This window comes from Pinus tabuliformis, chromosome 4_1 (assembly GCF_031772625.1).
Source record: "Pinus tabuliformis cultivar Carrire ecotype Pingquan chromosome 4_1, CPIR1, whole genome shotgun sequence".
Taxonomy (NCBI): Eukaryota; Viridiplantae; Streptophyta; class Pinopsida; order Pinales; family Pinaceae; genus Pinus; species Pinus tabuliformis.
The window spans coordinates 509,187,950-509,202,795 of record NC_142303.1 but is presented as its reverse complement, the minus strand read 5'-3'; the positions used below and the strand labels follow the sequence as shown (position 1 = coordinate 509,202,795).

At 35.6% G+C, this 14,846-nt stretch overlaps 2 pseudogenes; one reads left to right on the top strand and one right to left on the bottom strand.

Annotated features, from left to right (window-relative positions):
- Positions 1–2,432: 2,432 nt before the first annotated feature.
- LOC149176785 (pentatricopeptide repeat-containing protein At4g13650 pseudogene) lies at positions 2,433–4,583 on the top strand (annotated as a pseudogene).
- A 3,644-nt stretch (positions 4,584–8,227) lies between these two features.
- On the bottom strand, positions 8,228–10,946 carry LOC149176784 (cinnamoyl-CoA reductase-like SNL6; annotated as a pseudogene).
- Between the last annotated feature and the right edge of the window lie 3,900 nt (positions 10,947–14,846).

Genomic DNA, 14,846 nt, shown 5'->3' with positions numbered 1-14,846 from the left:
GGCAAAGTATTATCTGAATTATTGAATATCTGATATTGTGATAGATCTGGAATACAGGTGATTGGGTTATGGTGCAGATCTAGATCTGAATGAAGGTGGAACCTGAGCGCAAAAAGGATAAGGACTATTGATGGATCTAAATCTCAAGGCTTGAACATTGGTATCTCTGTATGATTTTGATCTGTTATATGTGGCGCACTCTTGATCTATAAATCTGGGCTAACTAATGTCTGAATGCTTAAAAGAATAAATTATCTTTTATAGATCTGTACGCAGGTTCAGTGAATTAAAGGTGCGTATATACGCATTTTCTATGAATTAAAGGCGTGTATACGCAGGTTGGATGTGGTACAGAAGCGTATACTCGCAGGTTGATGAACAGTGAAGTAGCGTATATGTCTTGATTTATGTTCTAGCTGCTTCTGTTTTATTGCTGCAGTGTTCTGGGTTCAGAATTGGTGTTTGATTACAGTTACTGTGTTCTGGGTTCAGTGATCAGAGAAGTGCTTAGTTGTTTTCAGCTTTTGATTGGTGAAAAGGAGTTTGGGTTATGCAGAAATTCTTGATGTTTGATTGATGTTACTTGTGGATCCAGTCTGAAAATTAATGAAACGAGGTCCCTGAAAGCAAAGAGAAGGTTGCAGCCTTCTGCAGGTAGGAGCCTGCGTACTAGTATCTCAAGCTAGTACAAGAACTAAGGGGGTTGGAGCTCCCTTCCAGGAAAGCTGGAAAACGAGAGAGAGTTGTAGCTCTCTGCAGGTTGCAGCCTGCGTACTGGTAAAGTCTGCTCTAGTACAAGACATTGTAAAGAGAAGGTTCTAATTAAAAGAAGATAGAGATGAATTGCAGCAGGGGGTTTTCACCCACATTGGGTTTCCTCCTTATATCTTGTGTTCTTGTGTGTGACTGTCTTCTGCTCTGCTTCACTGTTTCTGGTACTGTTTATGTGCATCTGAATCACAGATTAATAACTGACATCTGAAAGATAATTCAATTATAAGTCTGATTTATATACGTTGGTTTCTTTATCTGTAGTTGCATATATACGCGGGTTTTTTTAACTGAAGTAGCGTATATCATCTGGAATTTAAAAAGGAAATATTTGGCTTAATAATACTTATTCACCCCCCCTCTCAGTATTATTTCCAACAAAGGAAAATGATGGCTTTTGTCAATCACAAAATTTTGTGCTTTTATACTTTCATGACGGTGTTTATCGGATCAATCTGTCCAACTATTTTCTTTTATGCTTTCATGAAGTTGTTTATCAGATGACTCTATCCAACTATGCGTGAGGAGGCCTCTGAGGATAACCCTTATCCATTCCTTGTGTTTGTACAACTAACTCGATCAATGGTAAAACAACCTGAAAGACAGCAAGGAAACAACAACTACCCTCCTGATTTTTTTTTCCTCTCTAACTTTGGAAGGCGTTGTTTCCTTGGCCATCGACGTACATTCCATTCTTTTGAGATTAAAGCAAAAAAAAAACTTCTAACCTAATAAAACAGGAATTCCATGCATAGGGAATATCACTGACATCAAAACTATGTTCCATGTAAATGTTTAATTAACCAGATTGAAAAACCACCTAAAAGCCAACATCTGATAGTCTATCTATCTTACGCAAAAGCCTCTAACTTCAAAGACCATACCAATCTCAATATACCATTACTGCATAGATGTTGTTTACATTCATCTAAGACCTCATTTAATTTCAAAAGCAGAAGAATCTCTCACTCGATGTTTTAAAGGTGCTAATTTCATCCATGGCCGGGATTTCATGGTCTCTTTTACAGCCTTCCTCAGCCTCACTTCTCCTAAGATGTTGACCATTCATCTAGATCTACACACCCCATATTGGTGGTTGTGTGACTTTGGAAATTCCAAATTGTGTGATGTAGTAGAGCTTGAAACTGTCCATCTCTGAAAATGTATGAGGAAAATAACGCATCCGATAATTTGGATTGGGTAATGAATGATCCAAACCCTTGCCATCTATAGAAGAGTAGGGACCGCAGTTTGCATCTACAACGTTATAATCCTTAGGTGAGGGAAAAACAATCCATTTCCTACACTAAACCATATACAAAACGTAGTTGAACCCTTAATGAATGGCTCGTTTACGAGTTAATACAAGTCAAAGATGTAGTACTTATTAGTGAGGCTCAATCTACATGTTCTAACAATATAATCGGTCCAGTTAAACTTTTGATTCTTAATAGCACACAAATTTCTTACACGCATGTGGTTATACTATCTCCGGTAGCAACACTTTTAATTCATGTTTTATTATGCCGTAAGGCGTTTCTCTTTGAAATGAATTGCCCCAGCCATCGCCGTGTCCTATTGTTCACCATGGATTTGTGGTGTTAGACAATTGAGCAAAGTTTTATCGTTGATCCAAAAATGAAACATTTCATGAAACTGAAATGGTCTATGTCAGATGTGGGAGCCTGGCGGATGCTCGCAAAGTTTTTGATCAAATACCCAAACGTGATGTATGTTCGTGGACTGTGATGATCGCAGCTTATGCCAGGAAGAGGGTAGCCCACAAGGCTTTAGGTCTGTTCTTCCTCATATGGCGAGAAGGCATCCAACCCAATAAGTTCACATTCGCCAGCGTACTCCCTGCTTGTGCCGACTCTGTAGACATCAAAGAAGGACTGGGCATTCATGAAGAGATCAAAAGAAGTGGATTTCAGAGTGATGTATTTGTGGTGAATGCCCTGATAGATATGTATGCAAAATGTGGCAGCATAGAGGATGCACGCTATCTGTTTGACAAAATGTGTGAACGAGACGTCGTATTCTGGACAGTGTTGATTGCAGGGTATGCGCAGAATGGGTAGGCAGAGGAGGCCATGGAGCTTTTTAATAAAATGTGGCTGTGGGTATGAAGCCAAACTCCAAAACATATGCCAGTGTTCTGTCGGGATGTGTCAATCTGGAACAGGGTATGGAAATTCATCTAGAAATAATCAGAAGTTGTTTCCAGTCTCATGTCTTGGTTGAAAGTTCCCTTGTAGATATGTATGCAAGATGTGGGAGTGTAGAAGATGCACGCCATTTGTTTGACAAAATGCGTAAACGGGATACCGTGTCGTGGCCAGTGATGATTGTAGTTGTTACGCAAAATGGATGGGGTGAGGAGGCCCTAAAGCTTTTCCGAGAAATGTAATTGGCAGGTGTGAAGCCAAACTCGAAGACATTCCAATGTATTCTCTTGGCATGTGCCAATTTGGGAGCTCTCGAATAGGGTATGGAGGTACATGAAGAGATAAATAGACGGGGATTCCAGTCTGAGGTATCTGTGGGCAATTCCCTACTGGACATGTATACAAAATGTGGGAAAATGGACAAGGTACGTGAAGTATTTGACCAAATTAATCTTCGAGACATCATATCCTGGATGGTGATGATTGCAGGGTATTCCCAGAATGGGCATGCCAAGGAATCACTGAAGCTTTTCCAGCAAATGCAATGGGCTGATGTGAAGGTGATAGCAAAAACATTTGCTGGTGTTCTCTCAGCATGTGCAAAGTTGGCAGCATTGGATCATGGTATGGAGATCCACAAGGAAATAATTAGTAGTGGATTGCAGTCTGATATCTTTGTGGAGAGTGTCCTGATAGACATGTATATAAGTTGCGGGATTATAGAGGAGGGACACAGATTATTTGATAAAATTCCATTACGAGATGAGGTATCTTGGACAGTAATGATTGTAGGTTATGCACAGAATGGTTCAGGAGAAAAATCCATGAAGCTTTTCAAAGATATGCAACTGGCGGGTGTGAAGCTAACTATAAAAATCTTTGCCAGTGTTCTTTCTACATGTGGCAACTGGGAAGCTTTGGAGCAAGGAGTAGAAATCCATGAACAAATAATTAGAAATGGCTTTCAGCTGGATGTCATTATGGTCACTTCCATATTAGACATGTATGCAAAATGTGGTAGCTTAGACAATGCACGCCACCTGTTTGACATGATGCGACATCGAGATGTTGTCTGTTGGATGGCCATGATTGCAGGATATGCCATGCATGGCTATGTAAGTGAGGCCTCACACTCTTTGAAAAAATGAAAGCCTGTGATGTAAAACCAAACCATATCACAATGGTTTGTGTTTTGGCTGCCTGCTGTCATGCAGGCCTAGTCTATGAGGGCCTTCAATACTTAAATTGCATGAGGGACTATTATCACATCATACCTGCGATGGAGCACTACTGCTGCATGGTTGACCTGATTAGCCGTGCTGGGTAGCTAGATGAAGCAGAAGGCTTTAACAATAAAATGCCAATCAAACCCGATGCATTTGTTTGGATGTGTTTGCTTAGAGGCTGCAGAATACACAACAATATAGAGTTAGGAGAATCAGTGGCAAAACACCTTTTTGAGTTGGATGTGAGAGATGTTGCACCTTATGTGCTTCTCTCAAACATATATGCTATGGTTAGTAGATGGTGTGACTTTGAAAAGGTTAGAAAAATAATGAAAGTCAGAGGAGTTAAAAAAATCCTGGATGCAGTTAGATTGAGGTCAACAAACAGGTGCATGCCTTCCTTCTGGGTGAGAGGTGACATACATGACCAAAGAGGTTATAGAGATTGTTTTTAGAGATGAAGTGAACAGGGTATGTTCTGATCTACTTTTCAAGGCTGTATGCAAAAATGAGGACCAGACTTTAATTTATATAGCAAACAACTTCCATACTTCCCTCCATCAAAAGCCCAAGTGGTCTGCAAAACTAGAGATATGAATTCCCTCTACCCTCCTTGCACTGTTCAAAACATAAAGATAAGCTTCATTCTTAAGACAGGGAGCAAGCATTTTCACTCAACGTGTTTTAATAAAACCAAAGAAATTGTTATCATAACTGTCAAATAATTCAACTCAAGTCAACAATCTTCTCATTCACTCTGCAAGACGTCGAGTCATGGATACCTTGTTAAATTGCTACCAGGCTCAGATACCATTCTTTTATTTAATTCGCCTCAGACTTATCACTGAGATTACATGCCCTAACTGTATCATGAAACTTCTGAGGTGGCCGAATTATGAGGGACGAAATGTCTATTCCTTGTCGTGGAAAAGGAATAAATATAGATCCAAAAATATCTAATCACATGGTGCTTGCTACGAGTGTGCTTTGAATCTCCTCTAGGGTAACTACAACAAGAAATTCATCAATCCTACAATCAAAATATGTTAAACCTTGGAGAAGTTTCCTAGCACTCGTTTTCTCCCCTTGGTCTTTAAAAGATTTTCCATGGTAATCATGGAAGTGGCAAAGTTACATGAATACATTTACTAGCCCAACATGCAAGCTGGGAGGTTTCAGATCCAACTCAATGATACATTTAACATTATGAGATAAACTAAATACATTGTTGATTATACTATAATAAATTGTTTATTCTGAACAGTTTGGAGAGCCCTTGAAAGTTAGTGTCTTTGATGAGATTAGAATGACAAGAAAAGGAGTGACCTTGATATTACATCTTGGCAATAGTCCTGTCTTGCTAACATGCTGTTTGGTGGACTTAGAAGTCTCCCTATTTGGATGAGTGAGGAATGAAATGTAACTTTAAAAGAAATTGCCATTTCAGAAATAACCAGATTCAATGATTGGTTGCATTGTTGAATATAATTGGCAAATCTTGAAATATCATCAATGATGTTTATCGTCCTACTAATATTGTTGTCCATGTCTAACTCCCAAGTATCGTCCTGCTAATATTGTTGTCCATGTCTAACTCCCAAGTTCTCCAAGTCATCTTTTTTCTTTATTTCTTTGTTCCTGTTATCCTTTGACTTGTCGCGGTAGCTAGAGAATCAATTCACTTGTGTTTTGTATCAGAACTAGCATTTCCATGAATGAGATCTATGGAATTTCCATGGACATTTTCCAGAGATGATTTTAACATACTTAGTTGACCCTTGTGATGTCAGGTGTTTGGGAGAGAGAGATTATACCAAACTGTGATGCACTCTATGTTCATCCTCTCACACATGATGGTGTTGCTTTTCGGATGTGGGTTGTCATATATGGTAATCATTGGTATATTCTATACTGGCTCATAACAGTTTAAATTCTTGTATTTTACCATGTTGTACCATGGTTTCTTCATAATTTACCTCTAGATAATGTATCACCTTATGAATCAAGTTGAACTACTAGAAACCAAGGTAGGTGTTTTACATCATTTTCCCTACTCATTTTGCACACCCCATCACTTCATCAACATTTTCATGTATTATCATCACTTCTCCTTCCATGCTTGAGTTATCATATGTATTGTAGCAAGGTTCAAAATAAAAAGGAAAAATATTAGGTATAAGAATGTCTAAATAAAAATCAAAGAGCTAAAAAAATGCTCGAGGTAGAAGCAACTAAAGTCACATCATGCACATGAGACATGCTGCCTTGCTATAAATCCCGGGTTCTCCCAGCCCCATTCTCAGATTAAAAAGAAGGAAAGAAAGAACTAAGCATATAAAAAGAGAAAAAGAAAAATAATCTCTAGCTCTTGAAACATCATTTCCCTTGTACCACATTCACCATCATCACTTGCACCCTATTTAGAATCCTAAGAAATACATCTTGTCTTAAGGGTTTTCACATGTAATTAAGGTTAACGATGTCCACACAATGGTCAAGTTAGGAAAGAGTTAAAGATTAAATTAGTCATCGAGTATTAAGAGATTTCACTTGATTGTAATGATTCGAATTTATGAAGGGAATGATACATATTTATAACCAAAACACAGAGATATAGTGAAATTAAACTTCTATTAATAAATGGAAAATGTTGAAATTGTATCAATGGTATCTCTATCTTTGAATGGAAATTGATGCAAGTAAAAGGAAGTAAGAGTTATGGCCCTGTTGTGGCCAGCAACAACCCCCCTTTTTATTTAGTTTTAGAAATAAAGCTAAATAAATGGGGACCCTTCTAAAAAATAAAAACTAGTGCTTATCTTTCCCTTAGTTTATTTTCAAGATATATGTGAAAAAATTAATCAATCCTATAAAAAAAATTTAACAAAGTAATATTTTCTTATATAGTTGAGATGTGAAATGTGAATTAGTTACTTTATGTAAATTTAATATTCTTGAAATTTAAAAGTTCAAATTTATGGAGAAATATTTGAAAGTAAAAACTACTTACAGAAAGCAAGTAGACTCAATTAGTTTTTAAAAAAGTGAATTTATTTATATATTTAAAAATATATTTTTAATAATAATAAATTATTTAAAATATTGACAAATATAAAATAAAAATTAATAACTTTAAAATTATAAAAAAAAAGTGAGAATGTTTGTAGAGTTTGTTTTAATCCCAACAAAAATTATTCATAAGATATATAAATAGTTTTTTTTTTATTTAATTAAGAAGCTTTTCTTTCATGTTATAAAATATATTAATGAACCAAAACCAAAATATATTAGAAAAAGAAATTTAAATTTACCTTCCATTAGCTCCAAAAACCGAATCCATTCCATACTTTAAATAATAAAAAACTAAAAATAAAAGTTCGATCTTCCAAGGCAGAGCAATATTCTATTTTTTATCTTGTAATCTAAGAATTTACCATCCCAATATATAAAGATGCTATCAATTTATATGAAAATATAGAGATAGACAGAAAAGACAGCCCTTCTCTAACATAATTGCCACATATAAGCGAACATTACACACTCCATAAAACAAAAAAAGTGTAACTTCCCATTCCATTCATAACACAGCTGATGCTTAAAAAGTGTAACTTCCCATAATGGTAAAACAAACAGGAGAAACTTTCATAATGATAAAACAATTCCAGAGTGCGAGGTATCAACTTTTCATTCACACACAAAACAACCCATCAACAAATCTTGCTTTCACTTTTCCTTGCAAGGAATCATGAATTTGATTTTACTTCAGAAATTAACCAAAAAAAAATGCATATAATAGAGAGCCTTAGTCACAACCTTAAACTTCAATGTTGGTCGTTATGGAAATCTAGATAGGGCTATTTCCAACTATCAAATGAAGGCTAGTGCTCATAGTGAAGGAAATCGACCTATTGCCAACTATCCAACAAACCTTGAAGTGAAAATTACATTACATTATGTACAAAAATGGATATAGTTTGAACATGTAAACTCCCCAAGTTTTCTTGTGCCCCTCATTGATGGTTGTTGTTAAGCTATAAAATGGGGAAAAGCTCCCCCCTTCCCTTATAGTTCGCTGCTTAGGGTTGCACGGTTTCCATATCCAACCATTAATCCAGTCAACTTCTTATTACTCAGATGCTCTTGGCAAACCATTGAGTCTTCAAATTTGTTACCAAATTATGAAAAAAATCAAATAAATAATGAATTCATGACTATCTTTGGAAAATATCTATGTATGATTAATTCATTGTGACATAATAGCTAAGATAAAATATCATTAGGTAAGCAACCGAATTTAAATCTTGAAGATATAGAATCTTCAGTGATTTTAATGTCTGAAGAATAATTAATTGCTCTGTACCTATCAGAGAATGGTATCAGGTGTTGCAAACTCTGTGCTAAATTGACATCATCTTCTGCATTACTGACTATTTGATTGAAACATATATATCTCCCATAGGCAGATGGATCTTCATAAGCACATATATGTGCATCCACTAGAAACCTTATGTCTACACTAGCTAAAGTGTCCTTCTCGTACATTTGTGCAGCCCCTGCAATCACAAAGACTAGCCATTGTAAATAAACTAGCTAATATTTTGCACTTCCATAGATTAGATCCTCTCCAAGGGATTACTATACCATATTTGTACGTTCTAGAGTAGAGTCTATTTGATATGCAAATCTCTCACTGTCACCTTTAAGATATGCAATGGTAGATCCTGAGCTTTTGTATGTGATACCAGGTCCCACAATCAGAGATGAGTTGATTGTCACCATATTCAACCCCCTGTCCATGGCCATCGCCCATGCAGCCTTCTCTGATAGTGTCTTGGCTAATGCGTACCACAACTGTGAACAAGAAATATTGTGTAATTAGAACATAATACCACAGATCACTGCAAGGTTTGGAATACTGTTATTAAACTGTACAGCTTTGAACTCCACAATCTTTTAGAAACATCGAAATTTTATACATATACCCCTTCAAAAAAATGATGAATACCGCACCATAATGTATTTAGGTTCTCTCTGTAAAAATATATATACTTAGCACAAAGCCATTTTAGCCCTGATTCAGTATGCACCAAAGATTTAGACAAAGGTTACATATCTAGACTTTCTCATTATTTGATGAATTTATAACCTGGGAAACTTCAAAGAAAAAAATGAATTGGATATGGATTGTTGCATATAGAGAAGATATATGCACTCTGTTGTCTATGATGTGGCATCACTTCAGCAATCTTAAGAGGCAAAAGATCAACTGGATATGGATTATTGCAGGGTTATCTGCAATATGTAGCATGTATTATCATTTGAGAAATTTTAAAAATCCAAAAGCTAATTGGATATGGATTCATGGACTGAAAGAAGCAAGATGAATATGTAGCATGTATTATCATTTGAGCAATTTCAAAAAGCCAAAATCTAATTGGATATGGATTCATGGACTGAGAGAATGTTGAAGCAAGATGCATTATATAGCTCAATAAAATGATGGTGGACAAACTAAAATATGAAAGAGTCAATTGGATTTATTTCTTTAGATTGGAAGGAGAAATTATGCTTTTCCCCACCCAGATACAATTGTTACAAATGTCATGTTTAGTTCATATTAAATATACTACTGTCATGGATTCCATTGCCTTGGAAAACTACTATTGTAGCTGGCCTTGAAAAATTGTAGATGCAAACGTTGAAGTTATTTATTAGATTAACTAATCTGATCAAAGCAGATTTAGATGCAAACTTCTGAGTTACTTACTAGATTAAGCAACTAATTAGACCAACGCTATTGAACATACCATTTAGTTAGATATCGTTAACAAGTTAAAAGGAAAAAGTGATAAATCAGTCCACTTTACTTAGATTGTATACTAAACTTAACATTTTGTCATTTAAAAATTATATATACAGACCTTCAATTTGCTGCAAAGATTTGCATCACTCCAATGCCTCTCATCAAGGGCATTAACCTTGGAGTCTCCATCTTCTCTCGAAATTGCTGCAGCCACAGAAGAAGTGAACACAACTTTCTCAATGGTATAGGTCTGAGCACATGCTTCCAGTGCATTGTGGGCCACTTGTACTTCAAGTTCTACCATCACTTCCTGTATTACACAAGTCCACATCTATCAATATTCAACCCTTCCAATACATATACCAAAATGCCCACATCTTTAATTCAAAGGTTCACTAACTTACATCATAACCTGCAGCACTCTGAGGGTGTTCAAAGCTATAGAACAGACCAGAACAGCCCTTGAGCACATCAGTAATGCTGTGATAATCCAAGACATCTGCATAGAATATCTACAATTGATCCCCATGCAATTTTCTGAGAGACTCAACTTCGCCTGCCACCATTTAAAATCATCAATGAAGAATGCCAACATACTATAAGTTCAATCAAAAAGAAATGTGAAAACCTTCATCTCAATTTCAAGGTGACTGGGAATTCAAAATAGGGATGGGATGGTGCAATTTTCCTATATTTATTCTTAGGGGTTTGAGAAAAAAGGTAATGCATCAAACTTGGGTTAAAATATGAAATTCATAGATTCATCTAAACTTGAAATTTATCAAGAAACTACAAAATCTTGTTCTCTTTTCAATAAATAAACATACCAGCGTCTCTCTGCACAGTGGCGTGCACTGAATAGCCTCGTTGCAGAAGGCCCTGAACAATCCACAAGCCTACATAACTGGATGCATCCATGACACAGACGACCTTGCCATTGCCCTCAGAGGGGTTCAGACCAGAGGTAAACACCAGCATGGTTTCTCTCTCCACAAATCATTTTTCCAAATGCAGGCCTGCAAGAGAGAGACATAAGTAAAAGAGTATGCATGCTCAACCATGGCAGGAGCATTGATTGGATTCATGGGATTGGCTTCTGTGTGAAGTTGAATGGCAGGAAGTAGTCTACCCAGGCAGAGGAATTGGTGAGGGAGCAGCCCGCGGGTTATTTCCAAATTCAAATTCGATGGTGAATTAACTTCTCGGCAGCAAGACACGATGGAAATCGGAATGTCTGTCAGGAACCTGTCAGTCGTCGACATTAATGTGGAGGGTGGCAGAGCTGAGCAGAGGCCGTGGAGGGTGGCGGAGGGTGGAGGAATTGCCGGCGGTGGGAGCCGGAGGTTTTTCCAGGTGGCGATGGAAACCGGGCAATTCCTCCGCCTGGGTAGAGTACTCCCATCTAATTTGTTGAACTTCAACCTTGGGAACTAAGACAGATTCCGACTCTTTTTGATGTGTCATTTGTTTCTTCTTTCTAAACGATGATGTGCCCAACCACATACTAGCGCTTACAATAATATATTCATCTAAATTTGTCATACGTTTGCTTAATATTTTGTGCACTGTATGGGCTGTGATAGATTTTTAATTTTTGTACTCCTTAGACATTCTTGCAAGGGGAATGTGATGGCCTTTTTATTTTTGTACTCTTAGAAACTCTTGGTAGTGCCAAATGGTACTTTGAAATATTTTTGTTATAAAATAATAGCTACATTGCACTAGCATCTAGAATGTCGGAACATTGGGAAGGTGGATATGATTGTTTATAACATCAAAGTTTCTTCACATTGCACAAGTATCTAGAATACAAGTATCTAGAATGCAGGACATTGGGAATGTGAATATGAGGGTTTAGAATAGTGAAGTTCCTTCCAAATTTACAAGAAACGTCAGGTTGGGAGTGGCAATACTATAAATTAAATAATTATGAAAAAATATTCTAAATCACAATACATCTTATAGTGAGTAGTGCATTGATATATATCATATTTCAATTTATAAAATGTTTGAAGGTATTACTTACCAATGTTCAGATTACATTCATACAATGTTTGAAGGTATTACTTACCAATGTTTAGATTACATTCATACTCTATTTGGAGGTATTACTTACCAATGTTTAGATTACATTCATACGTTGTTTGAAGGTATTACTTACCAATGTTCAGATACATTCATGATAGATGAATATAATTCACGTATATTTGGTTAAATTCAAAACTGATTGAAATATAATGTCAATATTGGAATGTTATGCTTATTATAAATGTGTATATTCTACTATTTATTTGAATCAAAATGTGGGCTATTCCTGAACTATTTTGTCTCCTAGGAATGCTTCAGATTTTAGTATTTAAATTTTATTTCAATCAAATGCCTCCTATCTATTGGAAATGCAATATGTTATATACTATAGTATATTAGAATTTACTATGTTAGTATACTCAACTATTCAACAAGTTACAAGTAACAAAACTCAACTACTGTTTTCTATAACTAAAGCCTGGAAAGTAAACTTCACATGTTAGTATACCCAGCTATTCAACAATTAACAAGTAACAAAACTCAGCTACTATTTTCTATATCTAAAGCCTGGAAAGTAAACTTCACACGTCATGTCATAAGCTATAATATTTTAGCTTTAGCAGACCATATAGGGAATTAGTAAAACCACAGCGGAATTTAAGAAACCATGCAGTGTAACTTACAACACTATAGTGAATCACATAACAAACTTTAGTGGACAAGCATACCTGGGAAATGCTAGTTTCAGAAGGTAACAAATATGTTGAGATGACCAAATGGTGGCAAAATGCCTCACACAGTTTCTCATGATGTACTACCAAAATTCTCTTCAATGCATCTCTCTTATCTATGACTCTTCAACGTGCCTCATCCCTCAATCAATTGTGACTACTAAATACACCTTGGTCCTCCTCACACTAGATTCACAATGTTGCTTTACTTACACAATGACTCATAATACAGCATGATGTGAAATTCCAAATAATACCTAACAAATGTGTATTCTCCATGATGAAGTAGCTAATTTATAGATAAAAACTAACACTTTAAAACAGTTTTATAGTTTTCTAGAAGCATCATGAAATTGACATTGAAACAGTGAGAAAACATCATCAAGAATGCAAAAATTTAGGGCCCACGAACTTGAAAGCTTGTAGGTGATTCTATCAGATTGAGAAAGCTTGTATTAGAAACTCGATTTAAAATGTTACCAAATTCCATTCCTGGGTCTCGAAGCTCACAAGTTCTCTATTCTTCATGATGGAGTAGCAATAATCTCTGCTCTTCATGATGGAGTAGCTATTTTATAGATAGAAATTAAAACTTATAAAATTGTTTTGTAATTTTTTTGGAAGCATCACGAAATTGACATTGAAATAGTGAGAAAAAATTATCAAGAATGCAAAAATTTAGGGGCCATGAACTTGAAAGCTTGTGGGTGATTCCCGTCAGTTTGTATTGGAAACTCCATTTAAAAATGTTACCAAATTCCATTCTGGGTCTTGAAGCTCCCAAGTTATGTGCTGTAATTTTTAAGAACATTTAATATCCTCATGGCTTATATTACTATTCCCTGAAGAAGGAATCTTCCATAATAATCCTCTATGTGTGTATGCATTCGTTTGAAACTTTGATGTTCAATCATGTTTCCCTTGTAAAAAGTTACCAAATACCAAATTCCATTCCTGGGTCTTGAAGCTCCCAAGTTCTATGCTTTAGTTTTTAAGGACATTTAATATCCTCATGGCTTATATTATGATTCCCTGAAGAAGGAATCTTCCATAATAATCCTCTATGCGTGTATGCATTCGTTTTTTCTGGATGGAAAATTTTGAAATTTGACTGTGGAAGTGTTTAAATTGTTTTTGGATGGCAGAAATGGATTTAGCATCTATCATGAATACCTGGGTACCCAAAACATTGAAGCTTGACCGCTGTAATTGACATTTTCAAAAAAATTAGCTGGATATTTTCAAAATCATGTTGTAATTTCTATCATTTTCTATGCAAAATTAAGGCACTCAAAATTCTAAAACGTGACAACTATAATCCACATTTTCAAAACATTTAGCTAAATTTTTTCAAAATCATGCTGGAATTTTTATTATTATCATGATGGCTCCAACACTTTTTCATGCATTTTCAAATATGGAACGACGACCATGATGTTGTTCACAATGTCGTATCACATAACTAATCATTTCAAGTATAACTCATTATCATTCACCCTATTTTTCAACAATGTCCATTTGCATGTTGCTATTTTTCCACACACTACTATTATTTACAAAATATCCATATTCAAAATACACATAACTAATACTTTCAACTCTAACTCATTATCATCCACCCTTTCTTTCAACAATATCTATTCACATGTCGCTATTCTTCCACAAACTATTATTATTTACAAAATATCCATTTTCAGAATACACATAACTAACTATTGCAATTGTAACTCATTATCATCCACCCTTGCTTTCAACAATGTCCACTCACATGTCCCTATTCTTCCCCACTCTATGCCTTACAGCGTTTCCTTTGCAACATAAGGTGCAAATGCTAATTTTAAGATACCCATGTTTGCTAACCTCAATATCAAATTGACCCAATGCCATATTTTTTTGTTTTTGATATATGTCCTCGATGAAGTAGCATCTATGGGATTCTTTGAAAATTCTCCCACCATGACATAGAAACCAAACCATTAATTTTTAAATTATTTAACATAATAACATGTTATAGCTAGTGAAAGGCTATTGATTCTTCAATAAACCATGTTAATATTTGGATTCAAAAGAATCCTACCTCCCCTAGGTGGGGAGAAATCAATATGAAATTCACATGCTT